Here is a 12,850-nt window from a genome sequence, read left to right on the forward strand (position 1 = left end):
ATATTCTCGAATATCGTCGAAAACATCATTGAGCATGAAAAAGCAGTGTTTTTATAAATATTGTTTATACTCACAGAAGTGCTGTACCCTTGTCAACACTTTGACGTTTGATTAGTTCTTGTCTCGAAGAGTTTGAAGGAAAGTATCACGGCACTATTACAAAGGTCAAACAATTCGATTAGCACTTTACGATCGGATAAATCGAGTCACGTGAAATGAAAATGCGAAAGACGAACAACTTTACCGAACTTCGAAGATACTCCTTTCGTATTTACTAGTCGCGTGTGCGGGCCCACGGTAGACGGTATATACGGGTGCAAGTTTAGTTTACGGTGTCTCCACGGGTCACGGTGGCGCTGTACCATCAGCGCGATCCTCAGTTCGTCACGGGGTCGCGAGGGGTACGCATTGCCTTCGTCGATTGGCCGTACCCACGTTCGTTCGTCATAACGCGCGAAAACTGTACTCGCACGCTTAACCTCTAACATTACGAAGGACGAAATTTCGTCGATCGTGAATCGTTCGCAGTTTTCTGTTAGTGATTTCTGTGCGGTGTCATGTCGCGAAGTTTCATGTTACGCGCGTGATACTTCATATCCTTACGACGCAACGAAGGAGACAGTGCACCAAGGAAAGAGGAAGAGGAAATCAACGATTCAGCGTATCCTGCGACACGAAAACGCAAGGCACGCCGGCTATTTTTGCTGTCAAAAAAACGTGAGTGTTTTCTCTTACTTCCTATTTTCATTCACTTTCTTCGCTTTCGGTTCTTCGAAATTGTTTCGAACGTGCGCGTGGAACACGTCCCGTAAAGGAAGGATAGTTCCAATCGTTACTGACAGTTCGACAGACTTCGATTCTGACGCGTGGTTTAGAATTCTTGATCGCGCACGAGGCGACGTGTTTCCTTTACCTTCCTGCCAATATTCTTAGACCGATAAAGTTGAACTTCCGTTTGAATAGCGCGCGTGAGTACATGTGTGTCGTTTCATGTATATTAGGACGTGTAACGTATTCGTATGCGGTGACATACTCGGCATAGATATACACGGTGCACACTCTGTATACTCCATTTGACAATCGTATACGTTCTATGCATCTCGGTGTTTTGTAAATCCTTTATCGTCAAAATTATTAGTATTTCATATATGAGATATATTTATATTGTGAATTTATGAGAAAGCACGAACCTTTCTAGTCCCAATGCAAATTACGTATTAAAAATGTAAAATTTTTAAGAAAAAGTGACGATTTAGAAGGCAGTAGGAACGAGAAATTTATAATCATAATTCAGGCGACAGCAGTGCAGTTCGCAATCACATAGGTTACAAAAATGGCGCTATTATTTGAAAAGTATATCTTTTTCGTATAACTGCTTATCGAACAATTCTTTTTAATGCAACGATGCAAATAGCATGTTGCATAAAATATTAACTAGACTGAATAACGTATATGAAAGCAGAATATTCTTTTTTATTTCATTTTTTAAATTATGTATTAATAAAAATGAAACGTGTTCTATATATTAAACACAACGAATTCGTTTTATAATAATGAGACGAAAAATCATTACGTAAGCTCTATGCGGTAATTTTCGAGTAATTCAGAATTATGACGAAACAGTAATTATTTAAATAGAGGAAATAGGGGAGGTTCAATTAGTACGGAAAATCCAACTCTGCTATTCTATTCAGAGATATTTTCCCCGAAATAATTTTTCCTCTGTTCGATGATAAAAAAAGTGTAGAGCATTCAAATTTTTTGAACCAGAAACTGAAGGTACGAGATGTAAAAATACTTTCTTGAAACATATTCCGTAAATAAATGATAAAAATTTCATTTTTGATTCATAAAACAAATCATTGATTTTGTAACTGTTTGGATAAAAATACAAAAATAAAAATATCGTAAAAATAATACCAGAAAAGTGATGTAAAAACAAATCGATACATCGCTAACTATACACAGAAGCACGGAGAAAACCATACAAACCAGAAAAAACCAACACACGTTTCGCTTATTTAAGAAACTCTTAGCTTTCCCCGCCCGCTTACGCATACAATTCTAAACAAGAAGAATTACGAAGAAAAGTTCGAGTCTCCGTTTTCTCTTATCTTTCACCGTTTACCAACTGTTTCGTACACTTATCTCGCTGCGCGTCGCAACTAAGAGACAAGGTAACGTCCGTACACTATTCTCAACTCGCATCTATAGGTATAGCGAGGATGTCCCCGTTCACGCATACAGCTAGCTGATATTAATCGTTTCGAAACGTAACTGTCATAAGGCCACGTGGAAACTGCACCACTGGTTGCTTCCTCGCGATAAGCGATTCTCTTCGCGTAATGCAGTAGTGTATACCATGCATGTCATTCTACTTATAAACTACTTCATGTCAACGACTCCTTCGAAGGTTCTTACGATCGCGATCCATTCACGTGTTGGTTTAGAATCTCTCTTGGTGTACTTTCTTCCTGCACTAGGTTAGACACGCATCAACTCGACGTGGCAATCTTCCTGAGATAATACCACGCGCGTTCCGTGGAACGACAGTTTTGCACAATCAACCAGTTACAAGCGTTTTGCACCGATAATAAAGCGACCACCGCATAAATAATTAATCGCGCGTAATCGGCGTATTTACGTCCATATTGCCGTCGGTCCGGCGAAAATTGCTTCTCTTTGTCGTGGAAACGTGAATTGCAAGCTGAATGATGCGTTTTCAAATCGCCCAGCGCGTATATTCTTGCCTCGGTTATTCGTATACGTGTGCATAGAAGAAACAATTTCGCAACGTAATGTTATTTCTTTCAGAGTAATTTCTTTCGCTTAATGCGTGGATTTAAAAAGGTTTTTCTTTACTGTGCCGATCTGCGTGCTTTTCACTCGCTCGCGCTGTTTAAAGAAACTTTCGGTAGACATCGAAGGGTATAATTCTTCTTCGTCACCACAGCCACGTTTTCCAACAACAAAGAACAGGGCTGAAGTTAAATTATGCTTCCTCTGAATATAGATCGGCCTGAACAGAGCATATAAATGTAGTGTAGCAACATCAATCAACGGCCATATGAGCCATTATATTACTTCGGACTGATAACAAATAGCGTTTCTTCCGCGATAATTTCTCTTCCTGTTCGTTCTCGCGTCTTTGGTTCCTTCGCTTCCTTTTTTCGACCGTCTCTCATTTTCCTAGCATTCAAACGCTCATCTGCACAACAGTGGCCCGAACAGGTGCCTATTTTCTTACACTCTCTCGTCCCGGGCACACGTACCGTTTACTTACTATCTTTCTTGTCTCTCCCGTCCATTTCTCTCTTTCTTCCTCTCCCACTCTTTCTCGATGATCAGCCAAAACCATAGGAGCACACGTATTACCCGTTGCTAGAGCAATACTCGTGACTTGCTTGTTTATTGATTAACCATTAACGAAATTAATGGTAGCTCCAGGCTGCAACACAATGCCGCTATAAAGCTTATGAAGGTGAATTAGATACGGGACACTTGCGCGAGTTGCACTTATTCATGCATCATGTGAATAGTCGTTGTGACGCAACGATTGTTCATTTAACTCGTGATTTTCATCGATTAATTAAAACAAAGTAATATAGAGTCTGGGTTAATGATGCGTGTTATACACAGTTATTATAGATATAAATATATCGAAAAGCTATTTTTATATATAGATATTGTAATAATGATAATATCGTTTAAAAACAAGTAGATCAATTTTTTATTACGGCCTGATAAAAAGCTATTTTCATTAAGAAAATGTACCGTTGTACGATGAATTTATTAATATCCAGTTGCTAATAAACATAAAAAGGAAGAAGCTACTTTCTAAGAGATGTATTTCAGGCCACATATTTCGTATTTAATAAGAATCGAATCCTCCAAAAGAGTGATAGGTGAAATTTTTGCTACAACCGGATGAATGAGACGATACCTTTGAACGGGTTGTAAAATGATTAAACTTCCCGAATTTCATTTGTAAATGAAGGGCATCGCGGATGTAGTGCCGTGTTCATTTTATAATGGCAAGAATGTCAAACAAGCAGGATGACAGTGCTCGGCCGAGAAGAAAGCTACACTTGACTATTTTATGTGCCGTACTCCTCTTCGCTCGGAGCCACGGAACCCTCTTGCATGCGCTAGTTCAGTTTCAAACTTTAATTAAAAAGGTGGAGTCGCAATAAGCTACCACCGGCCCCGCGTCCACCCTTCTCTCTTTTTCCCTTTTCACCCCCATCCTTTTTCCCTGCTTTCCTCTTTTCTCGTTCGTTGTCGCCGAAACTGCAGGGCCCCAGAGAAGTAGAGCTATTTTAATTTCATTTACCAGAAATAAACAGAACAATCAAATTAACGTAGGCGAGTGAATATGCACGTCCGGCTCCTGCCTTTGATGTATTCCCGAAGTGCGTATTTTCGGAGCAACGACCATCCCCTTTCTTTCTCTTCCCTTCTCTCTCTCTTTCTTCTCCGATATTCTATTCGGGTCTCTTTCTCTCACGCGCGCACAATTGCAACCGTTGCTTCCATCGGGGTATATTGTAACGCGTGAAAGGATAAAACCACAAGCAGGAATCCGTGAGCGACGATTTGGTATTCACTTTGTGCGTTTGTGAATTAATTAACGGATTTTACCGATGCAGAACGAAGAACGAACGCACGAAACGATCACCCAGGGGATAGAATTGCACAATGTTCACGCCGGTATAGAACTGTTACGAATTCGAATATCGACTTTCGTCTCGTTGCTTTTCGCCAGGAAACGCTCGGATTTTCCGAGTTTCCTAGCTTCGAATTCATAACCCGCGTCCATGGAGAACAATTGGAATCGATGTTTCCTAGCAGAACGATGATTTAAAACGTAGAGAAACAGGCGCGCTGCTAGATACGGGTTTTTTTTTGCGACATATCTCTTTCTGTCTCTGTCTCTTTGTCTTTCTCTTTCTCTTTCTCTTCGTTTCTCTTCCTCGTTTCCTGCTCGTGAAGTGATGCACGAACCTCTATGACTCAATATATTCGAGGAACTACGCAGCTGGATTTACGGCCACGATAATAGTTAATAAGCTTTCATTAAGGATTCGGGGAAAATTGCTCGCATATCTCGTGAAATATTCGCGAACGTTCAATTACGTGCGTTCGCGATAATAAATTTTCCAACGCACGGTTGCTGGGCGCACCGTTTGAATAGAACCCGTTACAAGGCAGAAATTAAATGAAAATTAGCAACCCGTTTTCAACGTTACCTAATTAAAAGCGTAATTATTTAGGAATTACCCGGGCCGTTCGCGGAACAAACAAACGCGCGAGCCGCATCAAAATTTCTCTGTCGATTCGGGAACGAGCCTCGTTGGCCTGTGCTTTCGCGTTTCAACGCTGCCTCGTTTTCGACACCACCACCACCGCTACCGGTTTCGATCGAACAACCACTCTTGAGCCTTTGGCCTTTCGACAACGGATCCTACGCTTTTCACGCAACGAAACACTCTATCCGGGGAGGAATATTTACCGAGACGTTTATTAGGGGCTGTTCCACCATCCCCGACAGAGGAAGCAGAGACGAGCGTCTCTTTCCGCGTCGGAGCAATTATAAGGTCGTCCGATGTAACGAACGATGACACCGGGTCATACTCGGGCGCAATTTACTACGGCACTTTAACCAGGCCTCGTAACGTGCAGCATCGTGGCACACCGAAACCTTAATTTCGCCCGAACAAAATATTTATCGAGGCCCCTAGGAGTAATTGCGTGCACGACATCGTCACGTTGAAACAGCTCAGAGGCGCATAATGAATAATCGGCCTGTTCGCCGAGTGATCACGCGCGTGAGATTACAGTCACATTTTGTGCACGGTACTGTCAGCATCGCGTGCGATTAACACGTCGATTTCAGCCGCCAGGGGACTCGGCTTTCTCGTAAACATTTTTATAGGGATTTCGCGATAAACGAGGCTATATCGGCCGCAGGCATCTCGCTAGCCGGCATCGGTTATTATCGCCCGAGTAATTCTTACTTTACTCACCCCTACCATTAATACGACAAACTTCTTCGTTTCGTTTCTTTCGTACCTGGCGAAATCATTGTCGTTCCATACGTGCAACGAAAAGAGTCCATTATCCGCAGTAGATTGCTCCAAATAAGTAGAAGCGTGCTTGTTTAGTAAAGTGCTCGGTGTTTTAACTACTCCGACCTGTTACGGAGAAAAAATATTACTACTACCTACACGATGTTATTTATTCTTCCGTTTAGAGATCGCAGAAACAGCTCAAAACGTTTAGGTATCGTAGCCATGTTACATAGGTACGTTTCGAACCGATACTTCGCCAAACTGGCATCGAGGTTGTTTAATTTAGGAACCTGTTCTCTCAGCACCTGTTCGACTACGAGACCGCTGGTCGTTGGACGCAGTAACAGTTGTTTAGGTCAGTCCCGTCTTCGTTAGACAGTTTGTATCTCGGCGTCTTTCCAAATAGTCTCGCGACCGTTTACCCATCACGCCTGTTACACTGCTATTTCGAGTTGTTGTTCAGCGCGAGAACGTAGAAGCGCGTCAGGCTTGTACCGCTTGGACAGTAAAGCGATCCGGTTCCACCAATAGAATCTGCGGGCCACCTAAGATCCGTAATGGCAACGGTGTTACATAAAACCTGGTGCCGTCTGCGTGCTCGTTCAGGAATCTTATGCTTTTAGACCGCGAATCGATCTTTCACCGAGGCTGGCATGCAGCATCGATGAAACAGCCCGTGAGATGCTCTGCCATTGAATTTCTTTCCTCATCTAGCACACGCGTCATATCTTTCACGCCTGATATATTTCCTAAAGGGCGATACATCATTTGTCTTAGAAGGCGAAATACGCTCTCGCGCCGATACCATGTTCCAGCTCGCGCCACCCGGGGAATGCTTTATATTTATCGGGACTAATACCATTTCCATGCCATAAACTACTCACCGCGACCGCTTTTCCGTTACCAAGCTGCCTACGTTATCTCAGGCTGTACGAAAGTGGATATGCGTCAAGGTAACGAGAACGTTTACTACGATGCGTGGCGCGCGTTATGTATGCGCCTGTATTAACCCATTATGAAAGCGTTCGTTTACCGCGCGTACCCCTATCGACATTACGTTACGAGGGCGGTGTTTAAAAGAGCCTCGTAGAATATTTTTAAAAATGTATCGTTGAATATGTATTCACTGGAGGGCATCGAATCCTCTCCGCTGAAGCACCATGTTCAACGAAATTGCTGTTTTCTAGTGGTTAAAGCGGCTTAGTTTATCCGCGCGATAAAACTGTTTTTTTTTTTCTTTTTTCTATAGCGGAAATATTTTTGGACGGTATCTACAATTTTATTGTTATTATCTTGAGGCAACGGTGCGTTAAATTTCTGATACAGTTATCAAATTATGGAATTGGGTATTGTATAATACTTAATCATAAGTAGTACTTTGTCTTATGTTCCTTTATACTTAGTTGTAAGTCTATCAAAGTGTTAAATCAAAGATCAACTTTCTCGATCGAAGATACATATCAGAACGTTAAGCTCAACGTCTTATCTCCGAGAAGCCTGTTGTCATCAATTGCAGCCTTGCCGTTAACGACGTTGACGAAACGGTAAGCGAACTGTTTCGTAACGGTGGTTGTTCGTAACTAGGAACGCAAACATGCCAAGTTCGATCCGACAAGACCGAGAGAGCTAGCCGCGTCGTTGGCGCGCGTACAACACACATTTCCCTGTGAGATAATGCATTATGAGAGTGCAGGTTCAGCGCGCACCACACGGAAAGCCTTTCGGAAGGTGCAACTAGGTGCAAACTTCCGAAAGGCGATAACTCGTTCTAACCCAAATAGCCCAGTTGCAGTAGGGAGTAGGGACCGCGGGCCGATCGTGGCCCCGTTTGTCTACGTTTGTCCTCGTTTGTCGTGCGAGCTGTGTGCGTTGTGTACGTGTTCTTTGCACCGGAGCACACTCAAGGGCAAACAGGAAGTCTACCGGTTTGCACCACTATCTGTCCGCGGTAGTGTGGCGCAAACATTTGTTCAGGACACGGGGCGAAACCGGGACGAGACGCGTACGGCAGCGATGCGATATCAGTAATAAGATAACGACTGTCTGGTGAACCGAGTCCGCCTTTCCTGCTGCTGCTGTTCCTGTTGCTGTCCTCTCGCCTTCTTCAACGTCGTATTTCTTGTAGCAAAGAAAGATCTCCGCCTCTTCGTCCGCCTATTTCACGCTGGAGAACGTCTAGCCTACGCGAACGCGCGTTTGCCGCAACCTCACGCGCCGATACACGCTCGTTTGTTCAAACTTCCTCACCGAGGGTCCTCGAGCAAAGTTGCCAGCTTAACTGTCCGCCGCTCTGTCTCTCTTCCTTTCTCTCGCCACTTTGTATCGACCGAGTATCGAGCGAATTTTTGTCAAACCAACATGGAACCACAAAATGCTTGCTCATGCAGAAATTGTCGGAGATCGACATCGTGAAATGCTAACGTCTCACAGAGTACATTCCGCTCCGTAACGTCGTCGCTGCGAAAACTTGAAAGCGAAAATCATAACGGGGAACTATCGCGCGGCAAATATTGATCAATCGTGATAGAAACTCGACGGTTGATTGAATTAAAGTTGGTGTGTCGAAGCGTCGTTCGTTCGACACGATTATTTCAGTCTTCCCCCGATATTGAATACCTGATCCCCGACGATTACTCCTGTCTCCTCCGCGAGAGCCGTCGCTGGAATTGAAATCTTTCAAATGCCTCGGGTACGCCGACGTTCTTACCGGTTCGTAATGGCGTCCGCTTCGTACGAAAGTCCCTACATGGATATCTGGATGCACAAGAAGAATATTTCGTAGTATTCTTGGTCCGGTCGATCTCTCCACGTTTGGGATCCGGCGCTGTCGGACAAAAGAAGAAAAGAAACGCATACGTGTATGTATGCGCACGGATACGAGAACACACTCTGCCAGATATGTATTATGAGCCTCTGGCAGCCACGCGTGATCCGTCTATATTAAGGGAAAAGAGGAGGAAAAAGAAAAGAAAAAAGAAAAGGAACGAAACAACGATCTCTTCCAGAATTTTTGTAACGGACCGCAGTTACGAAGTTGCCTAACCCTCTGGGATTGGTGTCCGTATCCCTGCGCCAATGAGCCAGGCGCGCGCGTGTGTGCACGATTTTACGTTTATACTGCAGCAACCCCCGGACAAGGAACAACGTATGCTACGGCAATGGGCGAAGATTGGCATTGGGTGTTTGGGAGGCCGGCGTCGCGGCCACTCAACCCCATTTCCGTACGGTGTGAGAGTCGAGCATGTGGCAATAAACAATTTGTTACGTGGAGGGTCGAGGCCAGGCGGCATACGCTCTCGCACGTTGTATCCATCTTCTTCTGGCGTACGCACGGTGTTGCTCCAAACAACGCCGACGTAACAATCAATAGCAACGCGTCACGTTTTCCGCAATACCTTCGGTCACGTCGATCGTTAACCTCTCGATTATCGTTGCGGTGAGCGCGGCAATCGACAACGATCCAACCCGTCGCGAATGTCGTTCATTATCTATGCGCTTTGTTCCATCGATAGCGATTCGCGATGTCTAGCACCGATAGCACCGAGTAGATACGCCGATCATCTTTTATATCGACTTTCGTGTCGACATTTCTCGAATAGTATCTTACAAAAAGGCGAATTTCTTTTCTTCCAAAAATTGTTACCGGCAGAGAAGCTCGATTAATAGAGTATTGCAAGTAGCCTTTTATAAGATAATGAGAATATAATGGAGCTCGTAATATCGTAAGTTAATTTTGTTCTATCGCATAAAGTTCCGACTTGTTAACCCTGTTACAGAGAATTCCTTTGGCGTATTCCATATATTCCTATCGTTCGTTACCACTAACGCGATTACGCCTGTCATGCGTCAATCCTGGAAAATATAAGCCCTCCCCACGGCACTTTCTTTTATTCCGCACCACCCGATCGAGTAGAAGAAATATATCGGCAACGTTTGCTCCCAAATCAATACACAAACGAGCGCGTGAACGCACTGTGCGTTTTGCACAGAAGCGCAAGATCGTCGGCGAAAAATCTACTTGACTTTCGTTTGCGCGAAGACGAGGAAGCGCTGGAAAAGGGACGGAAATTCCTTCTTTTTTTTCTCCTTGTTCGACTCCCCTCCTTCTCTCATGAACGCCAGCCGGCGGCGTTATACGAACGCAGACGATAACGGAGAGGCGCAAAATAAAATGAGATCGCATTATGTGCACTCGTGAAAAGGAGCCGGAGGGGTCGAGGTCGCTCGCGCATGGATCATATAGCTGCCGATGCAGATTCGTACAAAAGTGTTTTGTATCACGGATACACGCACGCACACGACTGCGTCTCAGCATTTGCGTCTTCCTTTTTACGCGAAAACGTGGTACACGCGGACTGTCTGCGTCTGTCGTCGTGACTGATTTCACAGAGAGTAGAGGAACCACCGAACGCGCGTCGACGCGTTTATAAGACGGCGTTTTATGAAATCGAGGATTTGCCCGAGCAAAGATGGGTGCATCAGTCGAGCTCTCTTCATTAGAACGATATCCATTGACACGTAACATCGCGGCTCTTCTCTACGCACGATTCGTTCGTATTTTTTGCCCCTCGCTAACCCTCCTCTGTTTCTGTCGTTTTTTACAGTCCTCTCTTTCCCTGCGTTTTTCGTTTTGCAAAGTCACGCTTGGCGGGTGACGGTGTTCACCGTAGCAAAAATGTACGTGTTTACGATTCGCGCGAACGATCGCGCGATTCCCTTCCCTCGTCTTTTCATCCGTTAAACCTTTCCGTTTCCACGCGTTTGTATCGCGCTTCACGAAACTCCTGACTGACGTGGCTGTCGGGGCGTCGTGATGAAAACCGCGCGGTAACGGAACTCCATTAATCACGTGGCTTTCGTCGCCTAATGAAAGGGCAAAATATGGCAGGAGTCGAAAACGACGAGATAGAACGCCGCTGTGGCTACTGAAGTTGCCATTGCACTTCTAACGCGCGCGTGTGTCGCTACCTCCTGTTAAATGATTTAAGTCGAGATTTTCAACGTCGTCGTGGAAAATACGCGGACGGTGTGATCACGTTCCGTGTTTCGATAGCTTGTTTTCGCTCGGGAAACGAAAAGGATATTACAGAAACGAGAAATACCGATCCGCTTAAAGAGAGATTGTACTTCGTGTCTTCTATCGTCGCTGTAAAGCTTTATATTTATTACATTTTTCTATCCGTTGCTTGTGTTTATTCGCCATGAAGACCCTTCTGTTCGTTTATCGCAGGTTCCTTTGGCCGGGGATTCTATTGTAAGCTTGAATTCGAATTTCTCTTGTTAAGCAGAAGACGCGAGCAAGAAATCGATAAAAGATCGCGTTGTCTCGAGACTCCCCGCGGCAACTTCTACCGATTTCTTGTCACACGGCATGTAACTTCTCAAAGCCGATAATGCGATAATGGCTATAGAAAAATTACGTCAGCTCCGTGTATACTTCTCTTTGTACCTACGTTTTACCAACGAAAATTTCACCAGCATTTATTATTGTAACGGTATCTCTTCCTATAACTCGAGACTCTGCTGTAAAAAAAGAAAGTTACTCTCCCGGCTATGTAGCGTTAGACAAGAAAAGATACATCGTGTATATACATATATATATATATATATATATATAGGAAGGGTGTTCTATTAAAAAACTTAGAGCGAACTATTCTAATAAAATGCAGCTTGCACATCGAACGAAATATATACGCGTATACCTGCACTCCCTTTGGCGGTTATACATTCAATCTAGGAGATTACAAGTTTCGAAACGAAGTTCACCAATGAAAAAAGTGAAACGAGAAAAATTGGATTACCCCGGCAGGCAACCGACGAGAAAGTATCTCTCCTCGTGAATCTCGAGACGATGTGGTTGCGGTCAGGTTTCTAGCGTTGCTCGCAACGACAATGAAAGCGCAACGATAATAGCTTATTATTACATCGTATACCTGTCGGGGATACGCACAACCCGTTCACATTGTGAGCTCATTAATAACACTGTACGATTCAAGATAACGCCACGAAAACGGACACGTGGTTTGCGAACGCGTTTAGCAAGTGCCTTCTCCGTGTAACGTGGATCGTAGTCACGCATGAACGAGAAACACTTGTCGCTCGAAATCAGTTAATTCATCGGCTAACACGGGCAAAACATCGAGCCGTACAACACGGGAAACCACGAGTTTCCGCTAAATTATCTCGTTTTCATTCGTAGTTAATATTACGCGGAATATTTTAATGGCGAATATCGGCAGCGGTACGATGATTATTCATATTCCATTCATACAGTGCCGCGTGTCGATTTAAGCTCTTAAAAATCCAATTTGCTCGACGAATATCTCAGACCTACGGCATAAATGAATTAAAAATCACGGTCACGCGAGGATCGCGTATGAATTTCACCGAGCGAGACCGAAACTCGCAGAATTACCCTTCGTATACATAAAACGCGCGTGTTGCTCGTGTGCATATGCACATTGCAGCTGATGACGCGTGACACGTGCGCGTCGTCGTTGGGAATCAATTAGCCCGACATGCACCGCTGCCCCTGGGATACGTGTAACACCTTCCCTGCCGAGCGAACGAACACTTTTCGACGTTCGACATCGACCGATACGCACCCGTGCGTGAGTATACTGAGTGATCCGCAAAAATTCGACTACATTTATTAGATTTAATTTATTATGTACGAAATTTAATTTTTGAAACTTCATACATAGAAAAGGTAAACATACATATCTATGAGTGTAAGGAGGACGTTTGTAGAGTTCATGAAATCTTTCTCGAAATTCGAT

The 12,850-nt window shown here is 44.1% G+C and overlaps 1 protein-coding gene across 1 annotated transcript in view; it reads left to right on the forward strand.

Annotated features, from left to right (window-relative positions):
- The first annotated feature begins 386 nt into the window (after positions 1-386).
- LOC138184321 (discoidin domain-containing receptor 2) overlaps positions 387-12,850 on the forward strand; it is a 155,361-nt gene continuing 142,897 nt past the window's right edge. Inside the window, exon 1 of the mRNA XM_069122187.1 lies at positions 387-717. The gene's annotated coding sequence lies outside the window, so the exon portion shown is untranslated. The remainder of the gene's footprint in view (positions 718-12,850) is intronic.

The sequence above is a fragment of the Bombus flavifrons genome, chromosome 1 (genome assembly GCF_040668555.2).
Source record: "Bombus flavifrons isolate JBK064 chromosome 1, iyBomFlav1_principal, whole genome shotgun sequence".
NCBI classification, from domain to species: Eukaryota; Metazoa; Arthropoda; class Insecta; order Hymenoptera; family Apidae; genus Bombus; species Bombus flavifrons.